Source organism: Chelonoidis abingdonii, chromosome 9 (assembly GCF_003597395.2).
Source record: "Chelonoidis abingdonii isolate Lonesome George chromosome 9, CheloAbing_2.0, whole genome shotgun sequence".
Classification (NCBI taxonomy): Eukaryota; Metazoa; Chordata; order Testudines; family Testudinidae; genus Chelonoidis; species Chelonoidis abingdonii.
This window is the reverse complement of record NC_133777.1, coordinates 73,636,425-73,652,581: the sequence shown is the minus strand read 5'-3', so window position 1 is coordinate 73,652,581 and position 16,157 is coordinate 73,636,425. Positions and strand designations below refer to the sequence as shown.

General features: G+C 43.2%; 2 protein-coding genes across 3 annotated transcripts in view; both read right to left on the bottom strand.

Annotated features, from left to right (window-relative positions):
* The window catches only part of SV2B (synaptic vesicle glycoprotein 2B), a 769,788-nt gene that overhangs the window by 437,772 nt on the left and 315,859 nt on the right, over positions 1-16,157 (bottom strand). The gene's annotated exons all lie outside the window — the stretch shown is intronic.
* SLCO3A1 (solute carrier organic anion transporter family member 3A1) overlaps positions 1-16,157 on the bottom strand; it is a 214,690-nt gene that overhangs the window by 197,317 nt on the left and 1,216 nt on the right. The gene's annotated exons all lie outside the window — the stretch shown is intronic.

Here is a 16,157-nt window from a genome sequence, read left to right as displayed (position 1 = left end):
ATGAGTGCACAGGACTGGACTCGATGACCTCTAGAGGTGCCTTCCAGTTCTATGAAAACATGGGGTGAGAGCAATGCCTCCACTAGCCAATGCAAAGTGCCCAAAAGTCATAAGACTGGCTTTACAACCAGGCAGTTTTAAAAATATTTTTAAAACTTGGGGATTTTTATTTGCTTTCTGGTGTCTGAGTCTTTAGGGGCCTCTCAATTCTTGTTTTCAAGCTTTTCTCCACCACCATGAGGGAGAGAAATTTACTTTAAAAAAAGCTGAGGTTCTCTTGTAGTCACAGGAGTCCAGGAGCTGGGGCTTAAACACCAAAATGTTATGAGATTCATGATGAGTCACAAGAGAGGCCAACACTGCCTCCTGCCGGAGAGAGAGTAAACTTCCAGGAAACTCCCCTCCAGTAGTTTCCTGAAATCCTTCCATCAGGAATAAGGTTTGCCTCCTGCCTGCTGAAATCCCCAAAGATCTATGGTTATATACACAGGACTAACCACAAAGAAGCCAGACATCCCCAGACTCACTGTGGCTTCCTCTAGGTTCCTGGAAATGCAGCTCCAATGGAGCCACATTACCAAGATTTCCCCTACCTGCTATAGCACCATTGTAAAAGATTCCTCAAGCTCAGAGTGGGCCCCTTTGGGAAGTTCACCACCACCCTCCTGCCCAGGAGTGCTGCCAGCTCTTTTGGTGCCCTAGGCAGTGGAAGTTCCTGCCTTCAAAATGGCGCCCCCGACAGAGGTGGCGGAAGGTCCGGCCCCCAAAATACCAACGACGACTGATGCTGCCAAAGATCCAGCCACCGCTGTCGCCGCTCCCCAAATGTTAGCGCCTTAGGCGACCACCTAGGTCACCTAACAGGTTGCGCCATCCCTGCTCCTGCCTCCCTTTCAACCTCTTCTCAGGCACAAATCCCCAGATCTAAAGAGACCACATATGGCCCAAAGTCTGAAGACTGGGGGTGGGGAATGGGGAAGCCCAGATGTAGCTGATCCACAGACCCCTCAACTCCATCCCAACCAACAGAGTGAATACTACACACACACACACACACACACACACACCCTACCCCTACCTAACGGACATTATCTTGCCCCTGGGTTCTGTTTTGGAGTTAAATTCCTACTGAAAGAAACAGACAAACATGCACATATTTACACTGTGGTAGCCCCAGGCATGGATCCAGGCTCTATTGTGCTAGGTGCTGTGCAATCAAACACAGAGATGGGCCACGCCCCCAAAGAGCTTACAATCTGAGTTTTAAAAACACGACGTAAGCATAAGTCTTCCCAGGAGCTATCAGGTACCATTATTGTAAGAGACTAGAGATCTATTTAAATGATAGATGGCAACATAAAAATACCGGCAGAAGCTTAGCCAGGTTAGAACTAAGTAGATTGCTTCAAAAAAATAAATAAATAAAAATCAATCAATACTGCCTCAGCTCTCAGAGCCAAAACCATAAAATTAAAGCCAAAGACTAGCAATTTGAAATGCTCTCCTCCCTAGCAGTGAGATAGCCCTGGCTCCCACCAACACAATGCTCCTAGGTGTATAGAATGACACCTGCAGCAGTCCCTTGGCAACAGAGTCACTCATGGAAGAAAACATACCAGAGTTCTGCAGTAGGGCTCCAGAACACTAAAGATTTTATCCCAAAAAACCAGTTCAAGTTTCAAATTGCAGTCGAATAGCCAAGGCCACACACTTAGCAAAACAGCATGCAAGCTCCCCAGAGGCTGAAGTGTGTTATCCTAAAGCAGCCAGCAGTAACTCACACCAAACAGGTTTATGGAAACTGATCTGTTTGTAGAGGGACGCATGAACATCCACCAGGTAAATAAGCCATTTGCTGTGGATGAGTTTGCTTGGCTGTACAGGTGAGGCTACAGCCCATTTCATTGGCTCAGCTCTTGCTTTCAAGCACATTGTACTTGGACTTGACTCCCAATCCCTTATAGGAACGGCAAACTGTCCAGAATAGCTGGTTCCCCACTCTGGGGAAGTCTCTAAATCTAGTCTCCCAGCAAAGGACTTCAAACAGAAAAGAGAAAAACTAAGCTAGCACTGGGATTCCAATGCTCAAACTTGCAATAGGGCATTCGATACAACAACACTTTGAGAACAGAAGTGGAGCGTAGGACGGGATCATTGCCCTCCAACCCCAGAGCTGGAGGAACCAAAGCCACCAGCGGATTCCCTGCAGACGCATTGTTGAAGAGGGTGCTCCACGCTTGTCAGGATTAAGCCAGTGCCCAGGATCCATTTTGTGAACTACAGTATCTTCTGAACTGGCTGATCTCACTACAGCTAATGCTCCTGCCCTTCAGGAACAGTGACCAAAGATATGTTTGACTCTCCCTTTAAGACAAGGCTTCCCTTCTACTAAAGTTACTAGAGCTCAGTGGCACTAACTTCAGACATAAGCGCTTGCATTATAACCAGCAATATGCTGCGGGAAACACAGTGCACATCTCCCATGAAGAGGCTGAAAGGCCTCATTGTAATTAAGTTGCCCTTAGTACTGTCTGTCCAACCAGGCACAAAACCAAAAAACACAGGCTTCTCTCTGCTGGTCCTAGAAGCCCAAATAAATGTTGTCCATCTAAATGCCATATGAAGAATCTATACTGCTGAAGACTTTATAAAAGCATGAATTCCTTCTATGCACTCTGTGTATATAATCTTTCATTCATATAGGGCTCCTCACGCCAATGAATCTCTTGTTTTATATCAGAGATCGGCAACCTTTGGCATGCAGCCCGCCAGGGAAAGTCACTTGTGGGCCGGGATGGTTTGTTTACCTGCAGCATCTGCAGTTTCAGCCGACTGCAGCTCCCACTGGGCACAGTTCACCGTCCCAGGTCAATGGGGGCTGCGGAAACGGGCGGCCAGCACATCCCTTGGCCTGCACCACTTCCTGCAGCCTCCACTGGCCTGGCACAGCGAACTACAGCCAGGAGGACATGCGATCAGCCAAACCTGCAGACGATGCAGGTAAACAAACTGTCCTGGCCCACCAGCGACTTTCCCTGGCAGACCAAAGGTTGCCGATCCCTGTTTTATATGCACACAAAATGATTCGAGATCATTTTACATTTAAGTTACATCCACGTGAATGGTTTCACCCACCACTGAAATGCACCCCTCACTTGGGTGGAACCTGGAAGCATCAAACACCAATACTACACAACCGTTTTGGTCAGGATATAGAGACCACTGTGTGCAGTTGAAACAGCTAGAGGAATTCAGGGATGGAGAATAGACTCACAGACTTTAAGGTCAGAAGGGACCATTATGATCATCTAGTCTGGCCTCCTGCACAATGCAGGCCACAGAATCTCACCCACCCACTCCTGTAACAAACCCCAACCTATGTCTGAATTACTGAAGTCCTCAAATTGTGGTTTGAAGACCTCAAGCTGCAGGGAATCCTCCAGCAAGTGACCCATGCCCCATGCTGCAGAGGAAGGCGAAAAACCTCCAGGGAGAATATTGTTTCCCAAATGGAAATTTGGCCAGGACACTGGAGTTAATACCCAATACTTGTGCAAAAAGATGTTCAGTGACTGCAAATGGCTAAGCCTTTAGTTTCAGGTCAAAAAGATAGCACCTTTCTCAGAAGAGCATACCCCATACTGGACTGGGGGAAATTTATGCAATATTGTTTCAGTAGGATCAGGATTACTATCAAATCACTCATACACTCTTATCCTTGGAGGTCTCAAATCTAAACACTGGTCAGGTTAGCCTTATGATGGGTGCACACTTTGCCGAGAGGATGGACACAGTTTAGAAAATGTAAAGCTTTGAGAGAGGGACTGAGACAGACTTTGCTAAGCAAGCTGTCACAATCAATTCTACCAGCAGCGGAATCAGAAGTTGAGAACCAGGCAATAGGACTGAAAATTTAAATCCCAGCTCACATCTTTAGAGACCAAGAATCTTCCATCTGTTATACATTGCATTTGTCCCTCTTACCTCCTAATTATCTGTTGATCTTGTTTTAATCTGGTATCTTAAAATAAAATGATGCAGGATACAAATGTCAAAGTGAAAAGTAAATATATCTTCACACTAAAAGAAAACCATGAATATGGCACAAAAGTGACTGGAAAAGTTCAATGAATATTAAAAGTACATCAAGGTGTTTTTCATAATTTTCCAAACTGTTTTCTTTTACTCACCTTTTATAACTCCTCTAGGAACCTTGAAACTGATGTTGGTGTTGGTCCTGCTTTGAGCAGGGGATTGGACTAGATGACCTCCTGAGGTCTCTTCCAACCCTGATATTCTATGAATCTTTGCATTCGGAATACTTCCCATTACATATGTGAATGCACACACAAATGGGTTTGTTCTTGTAATGTTGCTGATAAGGGCTAAACCACATCCACGCACACACACACACCGGTTTCAGTTTGCAGGGATTTCTGTCTATTTTTTTTAATAGAGGGTCTCATGATAGTTTGGCTGCATACAGGTTTGTTATAGCAGAGATGCTCATGAATGCTGGGCTGAACAATTTGGTTTGTTATTATAGGGTCTCAATCACTGGGCTGCACAGACACATTTGTTACTGTAGAAATGCTCCGGAATAGTGCTAGGCAAAGATTTTGGGGGGGGGGGGGGAACTTTTCACTGAAAAAAAAATGCAGATTCAGGTTGACTAACGCATTTTGAAAGCTCTTGTCAGGTTTGCCGAATGGCTTTGATCAAAGCAAATAAACGAGATCTGAATAAAATCCTATCTAATTTTGGATTCCAAACAATTTTTGTTTCAAATTATATTTCAATTTTATTTTTTAAAAGGTAAAGGCCCTTAAAAAATAATCAGTTATTCGCACAGCTTTCCTCGTGAAAGCTGGTCTGTTACTGTAGGGATTCCATGAGCTTTGGGAAGAACACACTCTAATGCTGTAGCATCACGCACAACGGCTGGCCTTATAAGAAAAAGAAGCAGATGAAAAAACCCTCAAAATAAGATGACAATATTTGCAAATAGATACAAGAAATAAAAAGTAAGCTGACATTATTGCCTGCTAATCGCATAGTATCTCTTTAAAAGAAAGGAAAAATACAGAGGGTGACATTCCTTTTGCATTTTGCCCTGTTCACCCAAATATGTCATACTCTGAACTTAGGCAGCAGTGAGGATTCTTCCTGGTGCTGCGCTCAGGCCAAAGCTCCCACGGTCTTCAGGATTTCTGTCTGAGCCAAGACTGCACAATTCGGCCCTAACTCCTCTGTAATAATGACACTCAGCAATATACTAGTCCTCTGTTAATGCCATGCCAATTTATATTCTCTGGGTGAGAGGCCAGAAGTGGGTAGAAGTAGCAGCTAATTCACATCATCCCTTTCAAAAAGGCATTTGCAGCACTTTTCCTGTTGGAGCTCAGTGAAAAACACATTCATTGTTTAACACGATGGCCTGTAAACCTGTGTAGCACAGTATTTTCTCATTCCATTGTTCCCTCACAGAATGAAAGTAATAAAGCAAATCTGCAGCTACATGAAATGTAGGGCCCTGTCCTGAGCGTTAACACAGAAATATGTATCCATCAGCTTGTCACAATGAATCTAGGTATCCTATGAAGCATTTTCTGCCCACCCAGCATTTAGGTGCTCATAGGCATCTGAGAATGTGAGAGCCTCACCAGATCTAATGTAGATTCCAAATGCATTCAAGGGGGAAAATATTTACATTTCTGCTTATGCGAATTCACATACAAATTCATCTGTTTCAAGGCACACATGACATCTGGCCACAGTTGAACCTAGGTGCCAAGTGACGGTGCCACATGGTTTCAGAGAGAATGAAGAAACTGAATAACCCCATGTGAAGTGAGTCACCCTGCTTTAGATGCCAGTGAGGGGGTGGGAGAAGGCAGAATAGATTCCGGTTTCCAAGCAAAGATGGATTAGTATGTGAAATAAATAGGACTGCCAACTTTCTAATCACAGAAAACCGAACACCCTTATCCCACCTCTTCCCTGAGCCCCGACCCCACCACTCACTCCATCCCCCCTCCCTCCGCCACTCGCTCTCCCTCACCCTCACTCATTTTTCCTGGGCTGGGGCAAGGGCTTGGGGAGCGGGAGAGGAGAGAAGGAGGGCTCCAGATGGGGGGGCTCTGGGTTGGGGCCAGAAATGAGGGGTTCAGGGTGCAGGAGGGGGCTCCAGGCTGGGGCAGGCAGTTGGAGTTCAGGGAGGGGTGAAAGCTCTGGCTGGGGATGCAGATTCTGGGATGGGACTGAAAACTGGACACTTGGCAACCCTAGAAACATAGAAAAACAGAACTGTGTAAGTTAAAAACCAAACACCCATCTTTTGATCAAATATTGTAGTACAGTGGTGGGTAATCTGCAGCCCGTGGGCCGCACATGGCCCGTCAGGGTAATCAGCTGGAGGGCCATGAGACAGTTTGCTTACATTGACCATCTGTAGGCACGGCCTCCCACAGCTCCCAGTGGCCGCAGTTCGCTGGTCCTGGCCAACGGGAGCTGCGGAAAGTGGCGCAGGCCACAGAGACGTGCTGGCCACCACTTCCCGCAGCTCTCATTGGACAGGAACAGCAAACTGCGGGCACTGGGAGTTGTAGGCAGCTGCACCAATGTAAACGAACTGTTTCACAGGCCACAGGTTGCCCACCACTACTGTAGTATAACATTTGTTATTTTAAGTATTCATTCACAGATAATTAAAATGAACAAATCACCACTCGTGCTTCTATCTAGGCCTGGCACTTTTTTTTTTTTTAATTTCAACTGATATTGATATTTATATAATTTTTCCACATTTGTGGGAAATTATAGGCAGGGGTCAGACATTCGGGGAATCAGATAATTTAATGACAGAAGTTGTGATTCAAAAAGTTAAAGCTTTATAACCATTCAAACACAAAACTGTCAACATCGCAAGCCAAAATATACACAGTAAATATCCTGAGAACGGCTGAAATCAAACGAAGTTCTCAAACAACATTGTTTTGCCTATCTGAAATGTCGATTATCGATGTTTATCAGTTTGTGTGGGTACGGTGAAATCAATGTTTACTGACATTTACTGATAAAAATCTAATCCTTCCAAGCCTAATGATATGTGACCATTATATGCCAAACCTAGAATTAAAAGGGAAAACACATTGAGTACTTCAGGCACAAAATTCAGCCTATTGCACATTACTTTAAAAATGTATTTTTGTTCTGTATTTGTACTGTGCTTAGTACAATAGGATCCTGATCCAAAACTGGAGCTGCCAGGCACTACAAATAACTATATATAATCTTCAAAGCAACATGCTCCAGATATAAAGGGTGGGTGTCAATTTTATTTTGGCCCAGAGTTTATTTTAAATGCCAACTAAAGTATTTCTACAATTTCCCCCAAAAATTTTGACAAAGACAGTCTGGTCTGTTTGTTTTTACAAAACCCCTCCCATTCCCTTTGGCAGTGTTTCCCAAACTTGGGATGCCACTTGTGCAGGGAAAGCCCCTGGCGAGCCGGGCGGGTTTGTTTACCTGCTGCAACCGCAGGTCCGGCTGATCACGGCTCCCACTGGCCACGGTTCGCCACTCCAGGCCACTGGGAGCTGCAGGAAGCGGCAGCCATTACGTCCCTCAGCCCGCGCCACTTCCCACAGCTCCCATTGGCCTGGAGCCAGGGCTGGCTCTAGCATTTTTGCGGCCCCAAGCAGAAAAATAAAATTAAAATAAATAAGTAAATAAATAAAGCCGCATTCGCGATCAGCGGAAGCTCTACCACCACTTCTTCTATGGCTGCAATTTGGCGGCAGGTCCTTCGCTCCAAGAGGGAATGATGGTCCCATCGCCCAATTGCCGCCAAAGGGCCGCACGTGCCGCCTCTCTCTTCACTGGCCGCCCCAGGCACCTGCTTGCTATGCTGGTGCCTGGAGCCGGCCCTGCCTGGAGCAGCGAACCGCAGCCAGTGGGAGCTACGATCGGCTGGACCTGTGGACGCAGCAGGAAGAAAACCGGCCTGGCCCACCAGGGGCTTTCCCTACACATGCAGCCTCCCAAGTTTGGGAAACACTGCCCTATACTATCAAAAACAAACATTGACACACCAAGCACCTGAAAGTGAAACTGACTTAATTATTTCATACACTACAGTGATTGGTATAGTATAAGGACCTCAAAAGAAGAAGAGTTATTCAAGCACATTCATAAAGTGACTGAACTTTTTAACAAACACCATAGAGTGACAGTAAACTAGCTGTTTTAAATTTTTCCACTTCCAGTAAGCTTAGGTGCTATTAATAAAATAAGTGAAGAATTTAGATTGTTTTTATGATGTAAGGGCTTTCCAATGACATTTAAATCTTTTTTTTTAAAAAAAATCTCCAAAATTCTATTGCCAAGGGAAGGATTGTGGAGAAAAACTCATTATGTAGGACCTAAACAAATACAAAGTTCTATGCTCGCATAGCTGTTAGCTAAGGCCTGATCTACACTTAAAACTTAGGTTGAATATTATGCTGAGTAAAGAAAGAAAGAAAGAAAGAAAATCATGTCCTCAAGTGCTATCGCTGTGCCAACCCAGCCCTCTGTGTAGACCCAGCTAGGTCGACAGAAAAATGCTTCTATCAGCCTAGTTACCGCTGCTCAGAGAGGTGGCGTTCCTACAGTGACAGAAAAAATGCTAGTCTGCATCTGCACTGTGGGCTTAGAGGCATAGCTATCCGATAGTTGTGTCCATAATGTAGATATGACAGAAAAAAAGCCAACCAAACAACCAACAATACCATGCTGTTCTAACAGTGGTGCTGACATCCAGGAGGTAGATGCAGAAAAAAAAAATAAAGATGTGTTAATTTCAAGGTCAATTAAAAATGCAGGGAAATCAAATCCGTGATTGCCAAATGGGAAGGGACATCATCAGGGAAAACACATTTTGCTTTTCTGCTTCCTAAGCAGCAGGGAAGAAAAACAATACACACACAAACAATTCTTGTCTCTTTAGTTACTGAGTTTCCCCTTTAATGCTGTAAGCAGTCATTTCGAAACCTTGATTATCTGAAGTGAGAGAGCCTAGGAGCCCCATTGTGCCAGATGCTCCACAAACGAAGCTAAAAGATAGTCCCTACCCCCAAACAGTTTAGTTATTATATGTATAGCTCCACCAACATGCTAGGATTTCAAGCGGGACTTGGAAACAAAAAAATGTTGGCTATTGGACTCGGGAAATCTGAATTCAGTTACCACGTCTGCTACACACTCACTGCGTGACACTGGGAAAGTCATGTTCCTTATCGCTCAAAGAGAAAGTATTATTGCACTCTTCTCCTCTCCTCGGTCCATCTTGTCTATTTAGATTGTAAGATCTTTGGGACAGGGATTCTCTCTTCCTATGTGATTTTAGTTGGGACTTCCAGGCACTTGTACTGGTGGGGAGAAGTGCCAGAGACTCCATGAATTCCACTAGACACTTTTCTGTTGCTATTGATTTTACATAGAAGGCACTCAGATATCAGTATAAAACCCAGGAGAGATCAATACTGTAATACAAATAATCAGTATGAAGAAGAAGAATGGCTGGTGGTTATAGTAGTGTGATGTCGAACCAGGGCTCCTGGGTTCTATTTCTCAGTCTGCCAGTGACTTGTTATGAAACCTTGTAAGTCTAAAACATCTCAGCCACACCAGTTCACATTTGATAAGAATCTGCCCTATGTAAATTGTGTGTGGAATATGCTTATGTTTGCTAGTATGGAAAAATGGTTTGGAAGCAGGGTAAATACATAAATGAGAACAATCCTTCTTTCATACTGTACATACAGACCAACTCCACCAAAGCAATGGAGTTCCTCTGGATTTACACTGGAATATGAGCAAAATCTTGAACCTTTGAAAGGTGGGGAGAAGAGAAAAATCCCCCCATAAAGGACATTTGTCACCAAGTGACTAATTTGCATGGAAGGAGAGGGTCACTTCTCTTTTTCCTAACAGAGCAGAGGGACACTGCAGCCCAGGTGGCCCACCGTTCAGTGGGGCTAGAACTAGGGGTGCTACCGCACCTCCTGGCTTGAAGTAGTAATAACCACCACCAAATACATAGTTTCCATCAGCAGCACCCCCAATATAAAAACTGTTCCAGCACTGCTGCCATTAACGCAGAAGGGGCTAACAAGGCTAAACGCTGTTTACAGACTTAACACAAGAGACTCCTGCAATGCAGAACGAGACTTTTGGATCCAATTCATAGCTCTTCAACCACTAATTATGTTTATAATTCTTCAGGCCATTAAAATACACATGGATACAGGGCTGCCCAGAGGATTCAGGGGGCCCGGAGCAAAGCAATTTCGGGGGCCCCTTCCATTAAAAAAAGTTGCAATACTATAGAATACTATATTCTCGTGGGAGCCCCTGCGGAGCCCGGGACAAATTGCCCCACTTGCCCCTCCCCCCTTCTGGACGGCTCTGCACTGATATGATAAGGCATTGCCATGCATATGTGAGGCAAAGACATTTTGGAAGCTCAGGCTGGCCAAAGACAAGGAAAGCAGTACAGGGCTTTGGTCTTGTGATGGATCTTAGTACTTTTAAGCAGCTGATCATTCTTCCAGAGATCAAAAGTATTTCTTGTGCCCCTAAGGAAAACAGCAGCAGAAGCTACTATTAAGCATTTCTCTACTTAAAAAAATTAATTCATGAAACTAATCAGCCCAAACGTCTGCTATAGGATCACACATTTAATCTTTTACACATTTAATCAAAAGCCATAATCAAAACATGCATGCTGCAAAAGACAAAGAACAGACATGTACTGTAGCATTCATCTTTAAAATGCTACCCATATAAATACTTCTCTATTAGAAGCAAGTAAAAGAAGGTCCCAAACCAAAATCCCAAATACGATCTCCCCCAAACTTTAGGGGCGTTCAAAATCCAAACCCAGATCTGGATCAGATCTGATTTGCAGTGGTTTGCCGTGCAAAAGCTTTACAATGGGTCAAACCCAAACTCCTGATCTAAACATCCCCAAGAATCTGAAGACGTTCAGCATCTTGATCTGGATGGGGTTGATCCCCATTTTGCAGTCACAGACCCTCTCTGGCCCCAAAATAAGAAACATCAGAAGGATCCTCCCACAGTAAGTAGAAATGTTATCAAACCAGCAGGTTTTGTTCATAGTCAGAATGACTTTCAACTGCAAAATAGAGGGAGAGATAGTTTAGTGGTTTGAGCATTGGCCTGCTAAACCCAGGGTTCTCAGTTCAGTCCTCAAGGGGACCACTTAGGGATCTAGAGCAAAAATGAGTTCTTGGTCCTGCTAGGGAAGGTAGGGGGCTGAACTCAATGATTTTTCAAGGTCCCTTCCAGTTCTAGGAGATTGGTCTATCTCCTATTATTAATATTCTCTAATGGGAAAGGAGCATCAGAGACAGCTTTCCAGAAATAACACAGCTAGCAAAGATATATTACAGAAAAATGAACCGTAAGCAACAACCAGACAATTCCAGGCAAGTTCCATCCCAACCAAAAGATTTCTTTTCTCTCTCTGTTATTTCAAAAATACCCAAGTGGCGAACATATTAACTTCACAGCTAGTTCCTCAGCACTGCTAAGAAAGAGGTTTTAATGCAAATTCTCACTATAGGAAAATAATTACTTGAATCAAAAGTATGCAATAACCTAGCAGGAGAAAGCTTGCCTTGTGGTTAAGCCGTGGACTGGAGCTCTGGGTCCAGTTGCTTGCGCTGTCACAGTCTGACCTTGGATTAATCAGTTGGGCCCTGGTATGTAACTCAATGGAAGGTTTTGCCACTGAGTGTAGGATCAAGCTTCTGTGCCTCAGTTTCTCAACTGAAAAATTGGAATAATAGTTCCCTCCTCCCATCCTTTTCAGTTGTCTTATCTAGTTACATTGTAAACTCTTTGGGGGCAGGGAATGCCTCTTACTGTCTGTCTGTACTGCACCAAGCACCATGGGGCCTCAGCCGGGGCTTTGAGGTGCTACTGAAATACTGCTAATATACTCAAAACATTTCTAAGAAATGTCTAATGAAGGCCTGGATTCAGATCCTCCTCCCATGAGAGTTTTACCTTTGGGTTCCATTGGAGCATGACTGCAGTACTTTTTCATTTGTTAGTGACATACAGTAAAATAACTGCATAATTAGTACCATGTTTGCTACTCTTCTGTGTCTCTGTGGTTTGGTTTTTTTAAAACTGAAGCAAGCAAAAGATGTCAGAGCCAGCTCAATTATGCTGGTCACTAAGAACTATATTCATGTATCTAAGAGCAGAGTCTGGTTGAGGGGCTTTTTGATTGTGTTTACTGCCGCTGGAATCATTTTGAGGATTATTTCTTCTTGAATTCAGCATTTAAAAAGCTTTGTAACATAAGTCTGGATAAAAAAAAAAAAATAGAACAGGCTGAGTATTGCCTCAGATACCAAATGCAAGCACATTCCAATCTCATACAAACCTAAAGCACTTGCAGTTTTGTACATATATTAAGAGGGCCTGTTGCCAGCTCCAGCTAATATTTATTGCACGATAAAGCTCTGCAGAGGGAGTTGAGTACAGTCCTCTAAAGTTTTCTTTCAGGAAACTAAAAAAAACAAAGTTTTACATTCATTTCCATGTGAGCTCTTCCAACATACTAAGAGGTTCCAACAGTCATTTTTCCTTTGCATCCTTTACCCTAACCAATCCTCCTCCATCACTTGACAAAACACACAAATAGCTGCATTCAAAGCTGTTTATAGCAGACAGACATCTCAGTAGATTCTTGTAAAAACAGGTGCACAAAAGCATAGTATTTTTCAAACGTATTTCCCATATGCATGCCCCTTATCTAAACGGCCCTTGACTTCAGCAGATGTTATGTCTTTGCAACTAGGTCAGTTTGCACTGGAGCTATCTGAGGCTAAAGGCGGAGGAGAGAAAATTAAATTGTGCTCCTGCTCCACAGACTGTGGCTGTCAAACAGATCTCTTCTCTTACGCTAAAGCAATGAATTCACCACCAGTTAAGCAGAGATTTGAGTGGCAGGGCGATAAAACAAACAGCTTGGTGATCAACGGTCAGGTGCACTTGCTGCCTTATCTCCACTTAAACTATTCCAAAATATAATGAAAGTAAGAGTTCAGGGAAATAACTGTTGGCAAGGTATCTGGATCAGCCTCATCTAAATCACTGTCACTATGCCTGGCCAGCATGACTGATCATACTGCTGCATTTGTTTGAAAGATCTTGGCTCTGGCCTTTCATTGCTTGTGCTATTGGCACTTTATTCGTCATACACACAAGTAAAGATAGTAAATCTCGGTTTTCACCTGTGGGCCTATCCTGCAGAAGAAGGGGAAAAAAAAAACAGCTTTTCAAGTTGCTGCTTAAAATCTTGAGCAACTTGTTGGCAACCTTCTGCAGCAGGAAAGCCTGCAGATGATGAGCTGTGCTTTCACCATTGTCACTACAATTACTGATAAATTCTATTTTCAAAAAGGACATGGGACAACTCAACTAAGCCAAACACATTTTTCAGCAAACATGCAAACAGAGAGCATGCATCAGCCTCAGAAATTAAGCACGCAGGGTAGGTTATCATTTGCATACGCGAGCAAAATAGGCTCATAATAAAGATAGGTTATTTCACACAGTCATTTCACATATGTAAATTACGGCAGACAAGGGCAGTGTAACTGACAAATGCTCTGGAAGGTAATGATCATCAAACTTTCCATAAGAGTTCCCATATAATCTCAAAGAGACAGGCTGATTAAACATATACATCTACTATTGGAGCCCCGGGGTATTTTGCCACTGACCTGAGCAGGAGGATTGAGCTATATAGATTATTAATATAGTATCATAACCATTCATGGTGCTTTACAGACACAAAAGCAAGAGAGCCCTGACCCAAGAACACAGCAGCTACAGGATGTATAGAGAGAGCATGTACACACATGTAGCACATGCTTGCATGGGTATAGAAATAAGATTAGATAATACACATGCAGAATCTGCACATATGTATGAAGTTTTTTATTTTCCTATGAAACCAGGGACCACTAGCAAATTCCATAGTGTCAAAGCAAAGCACACTTGCCTGCTTGTTAGGCCTGACTGAATAACTCACTCCTGGCTGTGCTTTCCTTTGACACCATGGAATTTGCTAGTGGTCCCTGGTTTCATAAGGAAATAAAAAACTTCTTACATACGTGCAGATTCTGAAGTTAAGTTTTCCAATCACCCTCACTGTGTGCAAGGCACAGCAGAAATGAATTCTGAGCAAGCCAGTCTGTCACTCTCCCATAAAAAGGTAAGTGCCCCTTCCCCACACACACACACACCCCTCCAGGAGTTACAAATAACTGAGGAAAGTTATCTTGTCAAGCAAAATTGAACCATTAATTCACTAGTTGGTTATTTCTAACAAGGCAAAATAAGGATTTTATTCAACTTCCCAGCAGTATTACAGATTGTAATTATACCACATCACATTTCTCTATTTGCTTTTCCTTCTCTGTTCTCACTGGCTTCCTTCTCAGCCAGAGTTGTCACTCGGGGCTCAGTCTTGCAATCCATGCATGCTCATGCAAATAGTCCTTACTCATATGAGTAGTTCCAATGGGTTAAATTCTGCTCCCAGTCACCTCTGTGCAATTCTGTAGTACTTCCATTGATTTCAACGTAGTCACTCCTGATTTTCACCACTGTTACTGAGAATAGGATTTGGGACACCTTGTCTGAATAAGGACCTTGACATCAGTATTTTACAAAACATTTCCCACCCCTGCTCAGGGACAAGTTCAGCTCCACAGGTGCTAACGCAAGTGGGGAAATGCTAGTGTAGACGCAGTCATTTATATATTGCTCTTCGAATGAAATTCCACATTTGCATCTGTTAGTTGTACTAAAGACTGTCTGGCATTTGTGGAGGCTGAATAATAAGTGATACAGGAAAACAGCAGCTGTAACCACTGGCCTGGGTTCACGCTGTGGTATTTTTCATTGGCTAGTTGTCTAGTGCTGTTTATAGATCTGGTTAGGTGTTAATGCAGGATATCCTGCTGAACAAGATAAAGTGATTATATCATGCTGTTAAAAGAGATGGAGGAAGGTAAAGTTTAGCAAGGCCTATGTAGAATTTATACCCTCAAAAGGCAGAGGTGCCAGAGTCTCTCTGAATTCCATCTGGAGCTTCCCTGTTGCTACAGATTTTACATGGCCAGTGTTCAGATACTACAGTGATGGATGTGCATAAACCCCTAAGATGGTAAAAATTCGTATAAATTACCTCTACTGCTGCCACTGAAAGCAAATGGCACTAGGGTGCCACTGAAAGCGAGACCATCTAAGCGGTATTTTATTCCGTGGTTTATTAGTTTAGCATCAGGTTGTGCCTCACTCATTCACACTGACAGGTAGCTCCCACTGAAATTGGGGTACCTACCCATGGAGTAAGATATTACTCAATGTGAGTAAAGCATGGCACAATCTGTCACTTAAAAAAATTCTATGTCCATAGAAGCTCATATAATATGATTTCATTGCTGAATTTAGAATGTGGTGCATTTTATCATACATATATAAAGCTACATATATCACTATATGGAAACAACAGTGAATGTTTATTTAATATGGTAGGGTATATTAATGGTGCTTATGATAATTACATTTCACTTTAAGTTACATATTGTCTATCATACTATGTGGGATGAGAGAGATTTTCAAGAACCTATTTAGAAACACAAGAGGCATGGGCTTTCAACTGGATCTATACTCCTAATTCACATAGGCTGTTGAAAAAATCCCACTCATATTTACACACACTGAAAGATGACTCCTTTTCCGCTCCGGAGGCTGTCCCAACACATATACAAGGGCCTGCATGTTTATACAGAGGTATTCCTAAGCTGGTCACTCAGAAAGCAAACTCAGTTTTCCCGTTATAACAGACCTCATTATGTAGCTTCTGTGATAGACGATCTACAGCACTTTTACCGAACAGTGAAGGTTTGTGGGGATGTTGTACTTACCAGCGACTAGCACAAGGAACACTACTAACACGGGGGAGATGGAATAAATGCCCTACTCTATCTACCTCATATCTATTCAACGGAACTCGGGCTCTGTGACATTTGATCTCAGTTACCGGCCAGCTGGAAACCCAGCAA